This window comes from Dysidea avara, chromosome 6 (assembly GCF_963678975.1).
Source record: "Dysidea avara chromosome 6, odDysAvar1.4, whole genome shotgun sequence".
NCBI lineage: Eukaryota > Metazoa > Porifera > Demospongiae > Dictyoceratida > Dysideidae > Dysidea > Dysidea avara.
Window position 1 is genome coordinate 10,212,250 of NC_089277.1, and position 13,562 is coordinate 10,225,811.

Sequence of the window (13,562 nt, forward strand, 5' to 3'; positions counted from 1 at the left end):
AGAGCGAGGAAAAGAGCTTATTTATTACGACGGTACTATACTACGTAATGGAAAGGATCGTGTACAGAGTTCAGCGAGTAAGCATTATTGTGTTTACTATGTGTTCAGTGTAATATAAACGCATGTCAGTAACTGAGGACTTGACACTTTATCTGATGTCGAGGGTTATAATCCGTGTTGTGTTGTAGTAGTGTCACGGTAGTGGTTGTCTACTACAGAGTGTGTTTATTGTGGCACACGTTTTTGACCAAACACAATTCATTACTAGCAACTTCCCACCAATTGTCCTTACTAGTTGGGTATCATGTACACGTACTAGTGATGACCGTACAACTTAGTTTACCAAGTTACCACTAGTTGTATAATATGATAGGGTTGTTAATGTGACATCATTTAGTCAGAGGAAGCTGTTCACATGTCATCAAACATGTTGTGATCTGAAAAGTTACCCAAACACTTTAGTAATTAAATATTCTGTGTGAATAAATACTGATAAATTACAGTTCCCAGTGCCCTCCACCCAGCACTTTGTGTGGCTCTCCTACCAAAGAAACATTGTGCATACTTTATGTGATGGAAAGAGTGGACAATAATGATACCAATTTACAATGCCATGTTTGGCTGTGCAATATCATACAACAATACTTCATAGCACTATGTGTGTTAGTTTAACCTGTAATTAGGGGATAGAGCCTATCAATGGTTTAGTTTTAATATGTGAAAAGAGTAAATGTTTTCTACTTGGGATAAAGGTGTGTTGTACAATTGTAGATATTAGTCTCCATAAAATGGATGGGATACTTGAACTTTTCATCAGAGAAGTTAAGTCACACATCGTAATCCTATGACATGTGATTAAGTAACCATCACTACCATATTGTCACATATGTTATGACTTGTTTATTGACTATTAGACAATGGCATGCAGCGTTTCGTTTGATGTGTGGAGGTCTCTTATTTGCGAAGAAACCTGGTATCAGGTGTCTTACTGGTAAGACACCCGACAGTTGTCTACAGTAATGCAATTAGCCTTTTGTGGACAATTAGTATTTCGCACATCAGTAAACACCAAGCGATTGCGAGCAGATTATTACAAAGAAATTACACTCAGGTACGCTGTTATGGTGGGTAGCTCAGCGGATTTATAGACCATCGTGGTACAAGTCATTAATTCAGTTTGTAGCCTTCGCCATATTAAAGCACGCTCTGTAGACCATGCAAGACAGCCATGTTGGCACTGGCTATTCCCATTTGCTGCCATTCACACGTATCTATAATGCCTCAAACATACTTTTTATCGACTTTACAAACCTTCAGTTATTCGCGCTTCATGGCTTGTGCGCGAGCTTGCGCGACCTCACATCTTTTGCTCGCTGAAATACCCTAGGTGTTTACAATGGGAACTCTCTATACTAACTCACTGCTTCTACGCCATTGTCTAAAACACTTAGACACTCACAATAGGCGTCTTCGAGGATTTAAAAACCTGAGGTGACGTCAATAATTACCGAGGCTGCGCCTCGGTAATTATTGACGTCACCTCAGGTTTTTAAATCCTCGAAGACACCTATTGCGAGTGTCTAACTATTACATAGACAACATACAACCAACCTTATATATAAGAACTAGATTAGTGGACCTGTGGCTATCCCCCAATTATCACTGTGGCCGTACATACATTATTTCATCTGGTCAACTTTATAGTTTAGGAATGGACAGTTAGACAGGTTGTACATCTACTGTAGGTTTTGTTACAATTTCTTATTAACATACACAATAGTGTAATAGACCAGCTCAAAATCTTGTGCAAAAGTAGTACCTGTCTTAGTGGCCACCTCTATGGAAAGTCCACCAAGACCAACCTTAAATTCTCCAAGTGTTTATATACTAATCCACCTATCTAAAGCAGCCACCTTCATAGAAATGTTGACTGGCTTAGACAGGTTCCACTGCACATGGAGAGTACATGTATTTATAGTGACATATGATGTACATGTGACTTGCATTGTTAACATATTTCAAGCTGGGAGTGGCTGGTATTGTGCAGGTGTATGTGTGTGGTGTTTGTTTAGTTAAATTCCTTTGTAACCAAGTTGTGGTTTTGTAAAATAATTTTATTGCTGTCTGTATCACAGAGAAGAATCAGATATGATGTTGAGGGATGATACTCTTATAAACAAGTGAGTATTTACACATGTGTTCGTGCGTGCGTGTGTGACTGTGTGTGTTCGTGCATGCGTGCGCGTGTGTGTGTGTGTGTGTGTTATTTGGGGCTGATGACTCTGATCCCTTGATACATCATGAATTCACTACTGATCTTTGCTAGTCCTACTGTCACATTCTAGACAAGTATGGCTCACTTAGTGGTTGTTGTTTAGCTAGTTTAGAAACATGTATTGTTTCAGTCACACATATTGTACTGTCCTATAATTCTTGTCAACAAGAAGACAATAGATAAACCACAACAATAAAAATATTTAAACTGTTTACTCAAATAGAGGAAGTGTTAAAGTTAGTCAACAGGATGATGATTTTTATTATTTGACAATTGTCCACACTCATCCAAGCAGGTCAATATTATACACCAGGTGTGTAACTTGTTTCACTAGGTCCCATCCCATACTGGATGTAGCCTAACTTGTTGAGGAGTCTTTATTACTACATCTTCATACTACATGTACAGTGTATGTGTGTATTAGTGTCAGTACATTTGTTTGTGTTACATATCATTTGTTTAGTAAACATGTTTAGTCTCATTGTTAAATACACGAGTGTGTATGTGACATGTACACTGTGTGTAGTGTATTTTAAATCAATTTGTACAAATATGATATTTCAGTTACAGTCAATGACTGATCCCTTAATGGATGATGTGGAGAAGGAAAGAGTAATGAGGTATGTGTGACAAGTTGATAGTCTTACTACTTCTAACATATTCACACAGACATGAGCACACACACAACTGGAGGTGAAGCAGTTTTAGAGATGATCAGTCAGTTACTGAAGATAAGTCTGTACCAAGAAGGGATAGCCACTTTATGTCCTTAATTGAACGGTCCTTGTAAGTGTGTGTTGTGTGTGAATGGGTGAGGTTAGGGATCAGTAAAAGCTGTTGTGGTGGAAATCTCTGACCTTATTTTTTTAGATTAAAGTGTTCTTTCTGCATTGAGCCTGGCCTGTTACTGTTGAGGGTAGGGATCAGTAAAAACAATAAAACTTTGTGTCTTGAAATGTTCTAACTGTGCAATTTACAGTGTATATAGCTACCTATGTTTGTATATTTTTAGAATGCAATCAGATACCTTCTACCATCTGGTTTGTGTGCTAAAGATGTTAGGCCTTTTCTAAAGGTACTGTATGTGTTGTAATATGACTAGTATATTAAAAATTATAAATTTAAAAATGAAGTAGGGTTTCAAGCTATAAAAAGTAGTGAAACAATGGTAGCTATTACAGCATAGCTCAGTGGGAAATCCCTTCTTTGGCATGGTATAACAATATTTTTGTGTTCAATGTCAAAGTAGGGATTTCCCACTGAGCTACGCTGTAATAGCTACCATTGTTCATCTCTTGTTTCACTACTTTTTTTAGCTTGAAACCCTACTTCATTTTTAAATTTATAATTTTTGATATACTAGTTTGTTTAGTTTTTTTTGTTAAAGCATACAGCTAGCTATAAACATGTGACTGTTTTATTAGGGTGACTGCTGTATTAGAGTATCTCTAGTCAGCCTGCAAAGATGTGTGCTTGCCCAAAAAGGGGTGTGGTCATCGTGGTTTCGATCGATTATTAGACTAGAGTATCTCGAATCAGCCTACCAACTTGAGGGTGTGTGGTCACAAATACAGCTAGCGTAAAAGGGGCGTGGTCATCGTGATCTCGATAATACGTAGAATAAAAATGGGCGTGACCTTGTGGAGTACTGGTGCCTCTGTACAGTCGGGGGCCGTACAGTAGTGTAGTCTAAGCGCCTTAAATAATTTTGTGGCGTCTATTATGCGGCTTAAAGAAAGTGTTGATATGGAAAATTAACGCCTCGGTATGGTTTCATTGGATGAAGAAGAAGACAAGCAGCCTGATTGAAGATAAAAGACAAGGCACACAGGGCGCACAGTCGTCAGAACCCCAAAAGACACATCCCACTGGTGAGTTTGTTGTTGTGGCGTAAAATGGTGACGGTGCGCTGCTTCGTTTGGGCTCTAGGCTTGCGACTGTGGTCAGTGAGTGAGTGAGTGAGACGAAATTTCGAGTTTTGACGATTTTTAAAAATTCTATATCTGGCCGCCAGTAAGTCTTTTCTTGTTTTTAGCGCTACATTTGATGTTAGATGGACTAATATTATTCCGTAAAGGTGATTTTCGTCGCGTAAGAAGTTTCTAAGCTGGTTTTTAAGGGCGGTATTTTTGGCGGCGCGTGTCACTTTTGATGCAAACCCTACTTAAACATCCGTACTGTTTGATAAAAGTAAAATGTTCTATATTTAGCATCCACTAGAATATTATCCAAAGGGAAATACAGTAAACAAAACTTGACAAGTGTTTGTGTTATTTTGTGTGTGGCTTGTAGCACAATCTGTTGATGCAGACAGACGACCATTTGAAGCATGGTGTTTGCTGGCTTTCCAGCCTACCACAATCTAGTATATGTGAGTGAATAAGTGTACACACTACACAGTAATACAGTGAAACTTCAGTGAGTTAGTTGTCATCTTCTTAATATGCCACCTTATAGTGCCTATATGTCAAGGACCTACTGTGTAGCCTAAATATTTCGGGGGAGAAATTTTTGCTGATTTCACAGTTTTAGGGGTTACCAGCAAAAAGTTATCCTAGAAATATTTAGACCTCCGTATTGTCTAATATATTTTAGGAGTGTTTGCAAATTCGTGAAAAAAAATTAGTTAGGTAACATTCAAAAAAATTATTTCTCTATACATTTAAGTACTTGACTGGGTCACTATTAGGGGGTGGTCTTATTAAGGAGGCCATTAAGTACATCTTTGTTATGTTTGGGATCTACTTGTAATGGTCCCTTTAAGGAGGTAGTCCTATTACAGGATACTGATTTGATGCAATAATAAAATTTTTGTATAACCATGGCTTATCTTCATGAGTGCCAAAGAACTCTAACAACAAGAATGAACTTACCAGTAGTTGTTGTGTTGTTAGTGGCTTCTCCATAGCTGAAAGAAGCCACTGAAGTTAGCTGGTCATTGGTTTGTACCACTGAGTTAACTCAGTACCAGTGCTCGAAGTAACGTTTGACAACCGGACATTATCCGGACAATACACAGAATGTCTGAATAAGTTTCGAGAAATTGTCCAGCCAAAAGAGAGCCAGTGAAGATACTGCTAGCAATTGTTGTGGAAGCACTAAGAAGTGTGTGCTGGTGTGGTAGCAAAGAAAATGGTAGAGAACTGGGTGTCTGAAAATAAGTCTTCAGACAATGCAATGGTTGCAGTTTGAAACAGTGCCTTTTGACCAGGAACACGTGACCATGCTTAATATGAAGTTTGCCATAAGTTAATTTCATGATAAGCTCTGCTTGGTAATGAAATGTAGGCCGGTCTTTATTAAAGGCATGACCAATACTTGTACTTTGACCTTCAAAGATCAGATATGCACAAGTGAACAATAGCATTGGAGGGCAAGGAATTGTGAGCTTGATGGAATATGTACCAATTAGAAGGCAAGTTGAAGATTTTAAAAAAGGATATTGCTTACACAATCGCTAAAGAAAACCTTGCCTACACTAAGACAAGAGTTATTTGTGAGCTTGAAATTATTTAAAGCTATAACTAGCTATGACTGTTTATGACCATATCACTTACTGTAATTATAAGCATGTCAAGTAGGTCTCAAACAAAGCTAAGGTGTTACTTCATAACCTCATTTATAGGACCACCTCATTATAGTGACCTTTCTACTTAGGTTCCAAACACAGCTAAGGTGTATTGGTGACCACATTAAGACTTTATTTGTTACTCTAAATGGTGACCATGTTACTGAGGTTTCACTGTACATACACTCATGAACAATTACTAAGTGTGTGTGTTCTGTTAGGAAGTATTAGAGTATACTAGACAGTTAGATGAGTAGTATACAGCCAGGAAGTCAACTGATAAAACAAGTCCTGGACAACCATTGATCCCAACCTCTCAAGATGCTTACAACATAACCAAATACAAGATCAACTGAAAGAAAGGAACAGCTGGTACAGTATGTGTGTAATGTGGTTGTGTTCACAACACAAAAATTGTTGTCTCGTGTACCCAGTAAATGAATAGAGCAGCCCAAAGCTCTCATGCCCGTGTTACAACTATCACAAATATAATTTCACTTTATCCTAAAAGATCGTCAAGTCTTGTACTACTATACTCATGTGATGTTTGCTTTGCCTGATATGTTACCTGAGGGCTAAGGACTTACATATCAGGCAAAAGCCTGAATGCCCCATGTTGCAGCTAATATATAGCACTTTTGATCCATAATAGCCTGTTATGGCATCTAAGCCAATATGAGTGCAACCACCCAATGTATTATATACATGGATAAAAGGTTCGATTATGGGTTAGCAGCTGGTACGTTATTGGTTACAATGAATGGACAGATGTCACAGAGAATTTCAGTTGCATGAAGCTTGTAGGGTGGTTACTTCATGTAGAGTAGTAATTTTGTGTTTTCAGTAATGGGGATGTGGTCCGCATTAGAAAACTTGCGGAAATGCTTAGTGGATAAGCTATAGTACTAGTTCTCACCTTAGCCATACTTTCTTTTAACTCGTAGGTTAGGCCATACTTAGTTGTTGCTTGACCCTGACTGATCCAATTTTTGCACAGCTTTTGATTAAAAATTAACATCATGTGACACATAGAATTTAATTTGTAGCTGGTGCAAGATGATCAAGATACTGTAATAGAACAGTCAGTGAGTCAAATTTTGATCTCAAAAGATAATGTCATCTACAAGTGTAGTTCCCAATCCATGGCTGTAGCCAGAAGATGAGGTGAACCAGAATTCTCTATTTAGAGTTGAGCGAAAATGACTCCTCCATTAGAATATATCCATCTTTTGCAGTGCTAAATTCTCTTCACTAGGATTCTAACTGAGGCAGCTGTGTTGGTTGCTTCAATGGTAGCTACTCCACTGAAAACCAGTTATATACCTCCTCCACTTCTTCGGTAAGAAAATTTACTTCACTGCCATCTGTGACTCATTTAGCTACAGCAATGTATTACAGCTACTAGATACGTACAATTATTTCCCTTTACAATAGGACAATAGCTAGTCATGTGGCTTGTAACTAGGAAGTGTTTGACATGTCTGGAGACAATATTTTATCTGATTTACTGGTCTAATTTTTAAAGATGTGTTTGTGACCAGAAATCATATAATAAATATGTCTGAAATTAGCTTGTTATCTTCTTTGTTTTCTACCAATTGACCCATTTAGTTGTAAAATAAATCTGAGCCACAAAATTTCAAATAGGTGTGGCTGTAGCAAGGATGACAAAACACTTTCTGTATTTGTGGTTTTCATGGTTAAATCCAAGTCGTACATCAATTGATCCCCACAATCAATTTTGACCTTAATGTCTAATTACTGCCCAGTTGTAGACTGGGCTACATCGGAGGAAAAGTCACTAACTGGGCTACATTGTGAATACTGCCTGGATAGCTCCTTTGATCTGAGGTGTGAAAGTGATACATGCCTTTGTAATTTGATGAAAGGTGTTTCATGTGTGTGTTGTTTGTGTAGTCAAATTCCTTTGTAACCAAGTTGTGGTTTGTAAAAATCAATTTATGCAGTGTGTATCTGTCACAGGAAACACCCAGATATGATGTCAAGGTAAACAAGTGAGTATTTACACGTGCTTGTTTGTGTGTGTGTGTGTGTGTGTGTGTGTGTGTGTGTGTGTGTGTGTGTGTGTGTGTGTGTGTGTGTGTGTGTGTGTGTGTGTGTGTGTGTGTGTGTGTGTGTGTGTGTGTTGTTAATTGTGGCTGATGACTCCCTTGATGGATACACATCACCATCATGGTGAATTCACTACTGATCTTTGCTAGTCCTACTGTCACATTCTAGACAAGTATGGCTCACTTAGTGGTTGTTGTTTAGCTAGTTTAGAAACATGTATTGTTCCAGTCACACATATTGTACTGTTTCCATAATTCTTGTCAACAAGAAGACAATAGATAAACCACAACAATAAAAATATTTAAACTGTTTACTCAAATAGAGGAAGTGTTAAAGTTAGTCAACAGGATGATGATTTTTATTATTTGACAATTGTCCACACTCATCCAAACAGGTCAATATTATACACCAGGTGTGGACTAGGTCCCATCCCATACTGTCCCTAACAGTTTAGCTTGTTGAGGAGTCTTTATTACTACATGTTGTGGTTGTGTATGTGTAATGTGTTAGTGTATGTACATTTGTTTGTGTGTATGTGTTAGTTGTTTAGTGTACATGTTTGGTCTCCTTCTTACAAGTGTGTGTCTGTACTCTACACTGTCTATTATTCCAATAAAACCTTTTGTTGGTGACAAGTCAATGTGTTTAAGTAAAGGAAATTCCATATCCCAGCTGTTGTGGCTAGCTCCTTTGGCTGATGCCTATAGACTACATGTTGCTAGAGAATCAAGTCACTACTGGTCTGAGATTTTTCAACACTGAACAGTTTTAGTGCCAACATTCATATGTGTGTATTAGTGTCAGTACATTTGTTTGTGTTACATATCATTTGTTTAGTAAACATGTTTAGTCTCATTCTTAAATACATGAGTGTGTATGTGACATGTACACTGTGTGTAGTGTATTTTAAATCAATTTGTACAAATATGATATTTCAGTTACAGTCAATGACTGATCCCTTAATGGATGATATGGAGAAGGAAAGAGTAATGAGGTATGTGTGACAAGTTGATAGTCTTGTTACTTCTAATATATTCACACAGACATGGGCACACACACAACTGGAGGTGAAGCAAACCTTTAGTCTGTAGCAAAGAAGGGATGGTCACTTGATTCCATCACTTGAATGATCCTCATAAGTATATTTGCAAATCTGTGTTGTGTGTGTGTGTGCGCGCGCGCGTGCACGTGTAGTGTGTGTGTATGCATGTGTGTTGTGTGTCTGTGTGTGAATAGGTGAGGGTAGGGATCAGTAGAAACAGTACCGTATAGCTGGTAATCTTCGAAGGATTTTTATTTTTGAATATTTCGAAGAGGCCCTTCTCTTCGAAAATAAATTCCCACATCTGGTTGTTCAGCGAAAATAAATTCACACAAGTGAAAGCAATGATCCAACTTTCGGTGATTTGCTTTTGTATTCCTAGAGTTGTAGCTCATGATAACGGGTAAACTGTATCATTATTGTACCAATTAGAGCTCGGCGGTATTGAAATTTGAATACATGGTATTAGTATCAGGAATATATCACGGTATATCGGTATATAGTTAGCTTGTTATTGTAACTATTGCATCATTTCTTGGGCCTAATATCATCCCAAAAACCAAAAAAATATATAGTTCAGTACAAGTAGGCATGTGTTGTAATGTGACAACCTCAAGTTTTTATTTAGGGAATGTCTGCTAAACCATCAACAAATTGGATAATTAAACACCAAAGGCTGGGTTAAAAGCAATCCTATACCGATATTCATCGATATACCAGTATTTCGATATATCGGTTATCAAACACTGTCACGGTATGATAATTGGGTATGATAATTGGTTATGATAATTTATCACGATAAACGGTATTACCAATATATCGCAGAGCACTAGTACCAATAACCAGAAAACAGGTGATCCAGAATGGGAATTGATGCCGTCTGCTCTAGAATCTATGGTAGCTAGATAGCCAGCTAGCTCACGTACGATCGGGCGCAATCGAGCCAGCGAATTTATTCCACTCAAGACTCCCTCAGTCTTCTCTCCAGTGCACAGGGATGGGAATTATTCCATCAGTAAGTCAGTTTTTTGGCAAACATTCACTTATCTTCTTAATTAGTGACATGAATTTCCGTTTATTTGAAATCCACCTGGACTTCGAAATATGCACTTTTTAAAATTAAAATTCTTCAAAATTTCAGTTTTGTGTCTTGTGCAAAATTTTCTTCGAAAATAACCCGCTATACAGTATATCTTGATGTTTTGAAAATGTTCTAACTGTACAATATACAGTGTATCTACCTGTTCTATATGTTTGTATAGAATGCCAGCAGGTTCCATCTTGTTTGTATATTAAAGATGCCAGGCCTTTTCTAAAGGTACTGTATCTATTGTAATATTTTCCTTCAAGGATAAAATTAATTGTTGCTCTATATTTAGCATCCACTAGAATATTATCCCAAGAAAAATAGTAAGCAAGACTTGACAAGTGTTTGTGTTATTTTGTTTGTGGCTTGTAGCACAATCTGTTGATGCAGGCAGACGACCAATTGAAGCAGGGTGTTTACTGGCTTTCCAGCCCACCACAATCTAGTATATGTGAGTGAATAAGTGTACGCACTATACAGTAATACAGTGAAACTTCAGTGAGTTAGTTGTCATCTTAATGATACCTACGTGTACTTCACCCTGGTGGAAATTCCTGAAAACTTTTTGGACAAATACTGAATACTCTGAATACCTTCTACCTTAGAAATATGTTGAATCATACAGTATGATAGTACTGTATAGTAGGGACCACAAAGTAGTAGACGTGGCCCACGAAATAACATCACCCAAAAACCAGCCTCAATTTTCCTTGACGACGATGAGGCAGTATTGGTTAGGCAAAAATAAGCCCAAACAAGCCTTCAGATTGACCCGAAATGCTTTCAACAAGTTGCTACAGAATTTGTTTTAAATTATTTAATGGGATTTCTTACTGACTGACTGAGTAATTGACTGATGCCTTCAGACAAGCTCGACAGTGGCTAAGGCTATGGGCTTGATTTTTTCACTGTTCAATGTCACTTTGGCCTGAGAGGTGCCTTTTGGCATACCGCAGTACGTATAATGCATTCTTCATGGACTTACCAGTGTCCTCCTTTGTGTACCATTCATCTTTGCTGATAGCAAAAGGTGTCGATTTGGCGGTAGCACATGATGGCTTTCCTTTGCAACAGAAATCGTCAGTATTTTTAATAGTGGCTATTTTAATTGCAGAGGTGCTTTTCAAACAGTTCTTGATTCGTACTGTTGTGTAACGGGTTGAACATAGCTGACAACGAAGCATAATGGATATTTCACTTTTCAGACGATAATTGATATAACTGGGACGCGGCGCACCATTTTATATGCAGTATGTGTGGGTTAACCCAGTCATAATTATTCACAAAAAAGTTAAGAAACAAGTACATAAAAAAAAATTTGGAATTTTCAACTAGCCATATCACATCGATAAAAAGTACTGAAACAAGCTGGAGTAGTGCCTGATATTAAATTACAGTAAAACAATAAGAAGTGTTATATCCCTACTGTGCTCAAGATACCATAATGGAAATATGATGGGTAAGAGAAGGTAACATTACTGTTACGTTTGATGTAAACGGACAAGTCTTGGAAATATCACACTATGTGTCACAATAGAATCGATTGTGGGTCGGGACCAAAACCTGCCAAAATACGCAATGAACGTCTACCATGCCAAACTATGGTGAACTACTCATAAGTTACTTTGTTACTAGTTTGTGTGCATTCAGGCTGTTAATAATTCATGCAACATGTGTTAATTATGAGTCCTAGTGTATGGCTGCAAATGACGACTAGAAAGTTCCATAAATCATTTAAAGCATTGCCTTGCTCATGCTATATGAAAAATAAAGCACTCAGCACTTGGCCTCATGCTTTATTTTTCATATACGTAGCTACTTGTACTTGACTTGATATAGCACGTTTTGTATGGTATCCAGAGGCCTGATAGTTATTGGGCTAAGAATGAGGTCTGTGATAAGGGTTCTCTGTTGCTGTAAATTGACTCTATTAATTCCGTTACACTGTTCACATTGTAGTGGTCACTGATCCAGACATCAAGAAAGACATTGAAGCTTACTATGAGGGAAAGAGAAGACTTGCAATGATGGAATGTGACCCTGAAACATTCACTGAACAAGATGTTAATGTGAGTTTTAACCAAGGCAAACTGATGAGTAAATACGTAACAGCTGCTCCTGGGAATTGGAATAGGTGCTACAAAGTGAGGGGACAGGTGCCCTTTCCCCTATTTCTCCTCCTCTGGTTCCTGGATTTCCTCTCCATTCAGCGACTACTTAACATGCTTAAAGTTAGCTTCCACTAGAATATTATCCCAAGAAAAATAGTAAGCAAAACTTGACAAGTGTTTGTGTTATTTTGTGTGGCTTGTAGCACAATCTGTTGATGCAGACGAACGACTATTTGAAGCAGGATTTTTTTACTATCTTTCCAGCCTACCATAATTTAGTATATGTGAGTGAATAAGTGTACACACTACACAGTAATACAGTTAAACCTCAGTGAGTTAGTTGTCATTGTTTTTAACAATACCAATACTACTGTAGTATCAGCGTGTTGCTGAGCATACCAATTGTGTGGCCTATTACTTGTATCAGTAAAGGTATAGAAGCCTGATAGCCTATAAAAGATGATTGATGGCCATTAAACCAGTGAAGTCAGCTGGCTTATTGTGTATTATTGAAATGGATTGTTGTTTCTTGTGTACGAAGTATCGGTGTTGGATTGCATGGTATCAGCTAGTTTTCACCAACATTACATCAGTATGTGATATCATAGTGAAAATGTGGTACCAGTACATCACTTTATAAGACCACCTCAATTTAGTGACTATGTGAACTAAGTCCCAAACATACATAGCTTAGATGTACCTCATGGAGGGTATCCGTTTACATCATTCTAACCTAGAAACGGTTACTACGTATGTGTAGATGCCACTTTATGAAAAAACGAAATTTGACAAACCAGTGGCTTCCCTAAAGAACAGTGCAGCAACACTACTCAAAATTCTTTTGATGTGGTAAAAGGAATGTATATAATTAACAAATTGACTTTGATGTTGGTAGCAAATTGACATTTCTACTGCTCTACTTTATTTTGCTGGGGAAAGCTCTGAAAACTGCACAATTGAAGAAAGAATCTGAAAGACTGCAACAAATCACTATGCTATTTTATATTAATGGAAGAAGGGGATTAGCTCAGTATTGTAAACCAATCAGCAACTAACTTTGATGGCCCTCGCCTGTTTCTTTCAGCTGCGGAGAAGCCACTAACAACACAACAGCTACTGCCCTACTGGTCATTGATACTGTAACTTCCTTCTTGTTGTTAGAGTTCTTTGGTGCATGGTATTCATGAAGATAGCCTATGACCATATCAAAAAATACTTGGTATGACATTAAATGAAATACCCTGTAATAAGATCACCCCATTAAAATGACCGTTTTAAGTAGGTCTCAAACATACCTAAGGTATACTTTATGACCTCATTAACACTAACAAAATTTGTTACTCTAAATGGTAACCATGTTACTGAAGTTTCACTGTACATACACTCATGAACAATTACTAAGTGTG

The 13,562-nt window shown here is 37.6% G+C and overlaps 1 protein-coding gene across 31 annotated transcripts in view; it reads left to right on the forward strand.

The window, feature by feature from the left end:
• LOC136257329 (nucleotide-binding oligomerization domain-containing protein 1-like) overlaps nt 1–13,562 on the forward strand; it is a 40,924-nt gene continuing 27,362 nt past the window's right edge. For 7 of the 31 annotated variants that reach the window (XM_066050460.1, XM_066050457.1, XM_066050490.1 and 4 more), the window contains exons 1-16: nt 1–77; nt 2,136–2,180; nt 2,840–2,895; nt 2,945–3,061; nt 3,288–3,350; nt 4,568–4,646; nt 6,065–6,215; nt 7,827–7,858; nt 8,855–8,910; nt 8,960–9,055; nt 10,221–10,276; nt 10,338–10,368; nt 10,418–10,496; nt 12,005–12,114; nt 12,180–12,312; nt 12,360–12,440. The gene's annotated coding sequence lies outside the window, so the exon portion shown is untranslated. The other 24 variants (XM_066050486.1, XM_066050459.1, XM_066050464.1 and 21 more) reach the window with 24 other exon arrangements.